Source organism: Calliopsis andreniformis, unplaced genomic scaffold, assembly GCF_051401765.1.
Source record: "Calliopsis andreniformis isolate RMS-2024a unplaced genomic scaffold, iyCalAndr_principal scaffold0270, whole genome shotgun sequence".
NCBI classification, from domain to species: Eukaryota; Metazoa; Arthropoda; class Insecta; order Hymenoptera; family Andrenidae; genus Calliopsis; species Calliopsis andreniformis.
In genome coordinates, this window is record NW_027480679.1 from 143,167 (window position 1) to 152,652 (window position 9,486).

The window sequence follows — 9,486 nt, forward strand, 5'->3', positions numbered from 1 at the left end:
TAATAATCATAATAGTCGTAATAATAACAATAATGAACTAGGAAATAATCGTAATAATCATTATAATAGCCATAATAGCAATAAAAATCACAATAGCAGTAATAATCTGAATGGTGGTCCTAATAATCATACTAACAACCATAATGATCATAGTAATCATCATAATAAACAGAATAGTCATGGAAATAATCTTAATAATCATTATTATTAACGTAATAACCATAATGATCTTAATGATGTCCACAATATTGATCATAATTATACCTAGACATATAATAATCAGAGTAATCGTAACAATAAGCATAATAAGCTTTGAAATAATCATAATAACCTTTGTACTAGCCATAATAACCATAATAATCGTAATAACTAGAGTAATCATAATAGTCATAATAATCGCAATAACCATAATGATCTTAATGATGATCATTATATTCATCATAATTATACCAAGATCCATAATAATCATAGTAACCATAATAACAAACATAATAAGCTTTGAAACAATCATAATAACCGTTATACTAGCCATAGTAGCCATAATAAACATAATAACTATACTCATCATAATAATTATAATAATAACCGTAATAAGCTTGGAAATAATCATAATAACCATAATAACAATAATAATCACAATATCTATAATAATCATAATAGTCATAATAATAACCATAATAGTCATAATAACCATAATAATCATAATAGTCGTTATAATAACAATAATGAACTAGGAAATAATCGTAATAATCATTATAATAGTCATAATAGCCATAAAAATCACAATAGCCACAATAATCAGAATGGTGATCATAATAATCATACTAACAACCATAATGATCATAGTAATCATCATAATAAACAGAATAGTCATGGAAATAATCTTAATAATCATTATGATTATCGTAATAAACATAATCATCGAAATAACCATAATGATCTTAATGATGACCATAATGTTCATCATAATTATACGAAGATCCATAATAATCATAGTAACCATAACAATAAACATAATAAGCTTTGAAATAATCATAATAACCGCTATACTAGCCATAGTAACCATAATAATCATAACAACTATAATAATCATAATAGTCATAATAATAACCGTAATAAACTTGGAAATAATCATATTTATCATTATAATAGCAATAATAACCATAAAAATCATAAAAGCCATAATAATCTGAATGTTGATCCTAATAATCATACTAACAACCATAATAATCATTGTGACCATCATTATAACTACAATAATCATAGTAATCGTAATTGTAACGATAACAAGCATAGCAATAATCACAATAATCATAGTAACCATAATAATCTTAATGATGATCATAATATCCATGATAATTATACCAAGATCCGTAATAATCATAATAATCATAATAATAACCATAATGGGTTCGGAAATAGTCATAATATAGATTATACTAGCCATAACAACCATAAAAGTCATAATCGCCTTAATAATCATAATAGTCGTAATAATAACAATAATGAACTAGGAAATAGTCGTAATAATCATTATAATAGTCATAATAGCCATAAAAATCACAATAGCCATAATAATCAGAATGGTGATCATAATAATCATACTAACAGCCATAATGATCATAGTAATCATCATAATAAACAGAATAGTCATGGAAATAATCTTAATAACCGTTATTATTAAAGTAATAACCATAATCACCTTAATAACCATAATGATCTCAATGATGACAATAATATTCATCATAATTATACTAAGACAAATAATAATCAGAGTAATCATAATAATAAACAAAATAAGCTTTGAAATAATCATAATAACCTTTATACTAGCCATAATAACCATAATAATCATAATAACTAGAATAGTCATAATAGTCATAATAATCGCAATAACCATAATGATCTTAATGATGATCATGATATTCATCATAATTATACCAAGATCCATAATAAGCATAGTAACCATAATAATAAACATAATAAGCTTTGAAATAATCATAATAACCGTTATACTAGCCATAGTAACCATAATAATCATAATAACCATAATAATCATAATAATTATAGTAATATCCATAATAAGCTTTGAAATAATCATAATAACCGTTATACTAGCCATAGTAACCATAATAATCATAATAACTATAATAATCATAATAGTGATAATAATAACCGTAATAAACTTGGAAATAACCATATTTATCATTATAATAGCAATAATAACCATAAAAATCATAATAGCCATAATAATCTGGATGTTGATCCTGATAATCATACTAACAACCATAATAATCATAGTGATCATCATAATAACTAGAATAATCATAGTTATCGTAATAGTAATGTTAATAAGCATAGAAATAATCACAATAATCATAGTAACCATAATAATCTTAATGATGATCATAATATCCATGATAATTATACCAAGATCCGTAATAATCATAATAATCATAATAATAACCATAATGGGTTCGGAAATAATCATAATATACATTATACTAGCCATAACAACCATAATAGTCGTAATAGCAATAATAATCATATTAGTCGTAATAATAACAATAATGAACTTGGAAATAGTGGTAATAATCATTATAATAGTCATAATAGCTATAAAAATCACAATAGCCACAATAATCAGAATGGTGATCATAATAATCATACTAGCAACCATAATGATCATGGTAATGATGATCATAAACAGAATAGTCATGGAAATAATCTTAGTAATAATTATTACTAACGTAATAACCATAATAATCTTAATGATGACCATAATATACATCATAATTATACCTAGACATATAATAATCAGAATAATCATAATAATAAGCATAATAAGCATTGAAATAATCATAATAACCTTCATACTAGCCATAATAGCCATAATAATCATAATAACTAGAGTAATCATAATAGTCATAATAATCGCAATAACCATAGTGATCTTAATGATGATCATTATATTCATCATAATTATACCAAGATCCATAATAAGCATAGTAACCATAATAATAAACATAATAAGCTTTGAAATAATCATAATAACCGTTATACTAGCCATAGTAACCATAATAATCATAATAACCATAATAATCTTAATAATTATAGTAATAACCATAATAAGCTTGGAAATAATCATGGTAAGCATTATACTAGCCATAATAATCATAATAACTATAATAATCATAATAGTCATAATAATAACCATAATAAACTTGGAAATAGTCATATTTATCATTATAATAGCAATAATAACCATAAAAATCATAATAGCCATAATAATCTGAATGTCGATCCTAATAATCATACTAACAGCCATAATAGTCATAGTGATCATCATAATAACTACAATAATCATAATAATCGTAATTGTAATGTTAATAAGCATAGCAATAATCACAATAATCAGAGTAACCATAATAATCTTAATGATGATCGTAATATCCATGATAATTATACCAAGATCCGTAATAATCATAATAATCATAATAATAACCATAATGGGTTCGGAAATAATCATAATATACATTATACTAGCCATAACAACCATAATAGTCATAATAGCCATAATAATCATAATAGTCGCAATAATAACAATAATGAACTAGGAAATAATCGTAATAATCATTATAATAGTCATGATAGCCATATAAATCACCATAGCCATAATAATCAGAATGGTGATCATAATAATCATATTAACAAGCATAATGATCATAGTAATCATCATAATAAACAGAATAGTCATGGAAATAATCTTAATAATGGTTATTATTAAAGTAATAACCATAATCACCTTAATAACCATAATGATCTCAATGATGACCATAATATTCATCATAATTATACTAAGACAAATAATAATCAGAGTAATCATAATAATAAACAAAATAAGCTTTGAAATAATCATAATAACCTTCATACTAGCCATAATAACCATAATAATCATAATAACTAGAGTAATCATAATAGTCATAATAATCGCAATAACCATAATGATCTTAATGATGATCATTATATTCATCACAATTATACCAAGATCCATAATAATCATAGTAACCATAATAATAAACATCATAAGCTTTGAAATAATCATAATAACCGTTCTACTAGCCATAGAAGCCATAATAATCATAATAATCATAATCATCATAATAATTATATTAATAACCATAATAAGCTTTGAAATAATCATATTTATCATTATAATAGCAATAGTAACCATAAAAATCATAATAGCCATAATAATCTGAATGTTGATCATAATAATCATACTAACAGCCATTATAATCATAGTGATCATCATAATAACTACAATAATCATAATAATCGTAATAGTAATGTTAATAAGCATAGCAATAATCACAATCATCATAGAAACCATAATAATCTTAATGATGATCATAATATCCATGAGAATTATACCAAGATCCGTAATAATCATAATAATCATAATAATAACCGTAATAGGTTCGGAAATAATCATAATATACATTATACTACCCCAAACAGCTATAATAGTCGTAATAGCCATAATAATCATAATAGTCGTATTAATAACAATAATGAACTTGGAAATAATCGTAATAATCATTATAATAGCCATAATAGCAATAAAAATCACAATAGCCGTAATAATCTGAATGGTGGTCATAATAATCATACTAACAATCATAATGATCATAGTAATCTTCATAATAAACAGAATAGTCATGGAAATAATCTTAATAATCATTATGATGATCGTAATAACCATAATCATCGTAATAACCATAATGATCTTAATGATGACCATAATATTCATCATAATTATACCAAGATGCATAATAATCATAGTAACCATAATAATAAACATAATAAGCTTTGAAATAATCATAATAACCGTTATACTAGCCATAATAACCATAATAATCATAATAACTATAATAATCATAATAGTCATAATAATAACCATAATAAACTTGGGAATAATCATATTTATCATTATAATAGCAATAATAACCATAAAGATCATAGTAGCCATAATAATCTGAATGTTGATCCTGATAATCATACTAACAACCATAATGATCATAGTAATCATCATAATAAACAAAATAGTCATGGAAATAATCTTAATAATCAATATTATTAACGTAATAACCATAATGATCTTAATGATGACCATAATATTCATCATAATTATACCTAGACATATAATAACCAGAGTAATCATAATAATAAGCATAATAAGCTTTGAAATAATCATAATAACCTTTATACTAGCCATAATAAGCAAAATAATCATAATAACTAGAGTAATCATATTAGTCATAATAATCGCAATAACAATTATGATCTTAATGATGATCATTATATTCATCATAATTATACCAAGATCCATAATAATCATAGCAACCATAATAATAAACATAATAAGCTTTGAAATAATCATAATAACCGTTATACTGGCCATAGTAGCCATAATAATCATAATAACCATACTCATCATAATAATTATAATAATAACCAAAATAAGCTTGGAAACAATCATAATAAGCATTATACTAGCCATAATAGTCATAATAATCATAATAACTATAATAATCATACTAGTCATAATAATAACCATAATAAACTTGGAAATAATCATATTTATCAGTATAATAGCAATAATAACCATAAAAATCATAATAGCCATAATAATCTGAATGTTGATCCTAATAATCATACTAACAACCATAATAATCATAGTGATCATCATAATAACTACAATAATCATAATAATCGTAATAGTAATGTTAATAAGCATAGCAATAATCACAATAATCATAGAAACCATAATAATCTTAATGATGATCATAATATCCATGATAATTATACCAAGATCCGTAATAATCATAATAATCATAATAATAACCATAATGGGTTCGGAAATAATCATAATATGCATTATACTAGCCATAACAACCATAATAGTCATAGTAGCCATAATAATCATAATAGTTGTAATAATAACAATAATGAACTTGGAAATAATCGTAATAATCATTACAATAGTCATAATAGCCATAAAAATCACAACAGCCATAATAATCAGAATGGTGATCATAATAATAATACTAACAACCATAATGATCATAGTAATCATCATAATAAACAGAATAGTCATAGAAATAATCTTAAGAATCATTATGATTAACGTAATACCCATAATCATCGTAATAACCATAATGATCTTAATGATAACCATAATATTCATCATAATTATACTAAGACATATAACAATCAGAGTAATCATAATAATAAACATAATAAGGTTTGGAATAATCATAATAACCCCTATGCTAGCCATAATAACCATAATAATCATAATAACTAGAATAATCATAATAGTCATAATAATCGCAATAACCATAATGATCTTAATGATGATCATGATATTCATCATAATTATACCAAGATCCATAATAAGCATAGTAACCATAATAATAAACATAATAAGATTTGAAATATTCATAATAACCGTTATACTAGCCATAGTAACCATAATAATCATAATAACCATAATAATCATAATAATTATAGTAATAAGCATAATAAGCTTTGAAATAATCATAATAACCGTTATACTAGCCATAGTAACCATAATAACCATAATAACCATAATAATCATAATAATTATAGTAATAACCATAATAAGCTTGGAAATGTTAATAATAAGCATTATACTAGCCATAATAATCATAATAACCATAATAATCATAATAATTATAATAATAACCGTAATAAACTTGGAAATAATCATATTTATCATTATAATAGCAATAATAACCATAAAAATCATAATAGCCATAATAATCTGAAAGTTGATCCTAATAATCATACTAACGACCATAATAATCATAGTGACCATCATAATAACTACAATAATCATAATAATAATAATAGTAATGTTAATAGGCATAGCAATAATCACAATAATCATAGTAACCATAATAATCTTAATGATGATCATAATATCCATGATAATTATACCAAGACCCGTAATAATCATAATAATCATAATAATAACCATAATAGTTTCGGAAATAATCATAATATACTTTATACTAGCCATAACAACCATAATAGTCATAATAGCCATAATAATCATAATACTCGTAATAATAACAATAATGAACTAGGAAATAGTCGTAATAATCATTACAATAGTCATAATGGCCATAAAAATCACAATAGCCATAATAATCAGAATGGTGATCATAATAATAATACTAACAACCATAATGCTCATAGTAATCATCATAATAAACAGAATAGTCATGGAAATAATCTTAATAACCGTTATGATTATCGTAATAACCATAATCATCGTAATAACCATAATGATCTTAATGATGGCCATAATATTCATCATAATTATACCAAGATCCATAATAATCATAGTAACCGTAATAATAAACATAATAAGCTTTGAAATAATCATAATAACCGTTATACTAGCCACAGTAACCATAATAATCATAATAACTATAATAATCATAATAGTCATAATAATAGCCGTAATAAACTTGGAAATAATCATATTTATCGTTATAATAGCAATAATAACCATAAAAATCATAATAGCCATAATAATCTGAATGTTGATCCTAATAATCATACTAACAACCATAATAATCATTGTGACCATCATTATAACTACAATAATCATAATAATCGTAATTGTAACGATAACAAGCATAGCAATAATCACAATAATCATAGTAACCATAATAATCTTAATGATGATCATAATATCCATGATAATTATACCAAGACCCGTAATAATCATAATAATCATAATAATAACCATAATAGTTTCGGAAATAATCATAATATACTTTATACTAGCCATAACAACCATAATAGTCATAATAGCCATAATAATCATAATAGCCGTAATAATAACCATAATGAACTTGGAAATAATCGTAATAATCATTATAATAGTCATAATAGCCATAAAAATCACAATAGCCATAATAATCAGAATGGTGATCATAATAATCATACTAACAACCATAATGATCATAGTAATCATCATAATAAACAGAATAGTCATGGAAATAATCTTAATAATCATTATGATTATCGTAATAAACATAATCATCGAAATAACCATAATGATCTTAATGATGACCATAATGTTCATCATAATTATACGAAGATCCATAATAATCATAGTAACCATAACAATAAACATAATAAGCTTTGAAATAATCATAATAACCGCTATACTAGCCATAGTAACCATAATAATCATAACAACTATAATAATCATAATAGTCATAATAATAACCGTAATAAACTTGGAAATAATCATATTTATCATTATAATAGCAATAATAACCATAAAAATCATAAAAGCCATAATAATCTGAATGTTGATCCTAATAATCATACTAACAACCATAATAATCATTGTGACCATCATTATAACTACAATAATCATAATAATCGTAATTGTAACGATAACAAGCATAGCAATAATCACAATAATCATAGTAACCATAATAATCTTAATGATGATCATAATATCCATGATAATTATACCAAGATCCGTAATAATCATAATAATCATAATAATAACCATAATGGGTTCGGAAATAGTCATAATATACATTATACTAGCCATAACAACCATAAAAGTCATAATCGCCTTAATAATCATAATAGTCGTAATAATAACAATAATGAACTAGGAAATAGTCGTAATAATCATTATAATAGTCATAATAGCCATAAAAATCACAATAGCCATAATAATCAGAATGGTGATCATAATAATCATACTAACAGCCATAATGATCATAGTAATCATCATAATAAACAGAATAGTCATGGAAATAATCTTAATAACCGTTATTATTAAAGTAATAACCATAATCACCTTAATAACCATAATGATCTCAATGATGACAATAATATTCATCATAATTATACTAAGACAAATAATAATCAGAGTAATCATAATAATAAACAAAATAAGCTTTGAAATAATCATAATAACCTTTATACTAGCCATAATAACCATAATAATCATAATAACTAGAATAGTCATAATAGTCATAATAATCGCAATAACCATAATGATCTTAATGATGATCATGATATTCATCATAATTATACCAAGATCCATAATAAGCATAGTAACCATAATAATAAACATAATAAGCTTTGAAATAATCATAATAACCGTTATACTAGCCATAGTAACCATAATAATCATAATAACCATAATAATCATAATAATTATAGTAATATCCATAATAAGCTTTGAAATAATCATAATAACCGTTATACTAGCCATAGTAACCATAATAATCATAATAACTATAATAATCATAATAGTGATAATAATAACCGTAATAAACTTGGAAATAACCATATTTATCATTATAATAGCAATAATAACCATAAAAATCATAATAGCCATAATAATCTGGATGTTGA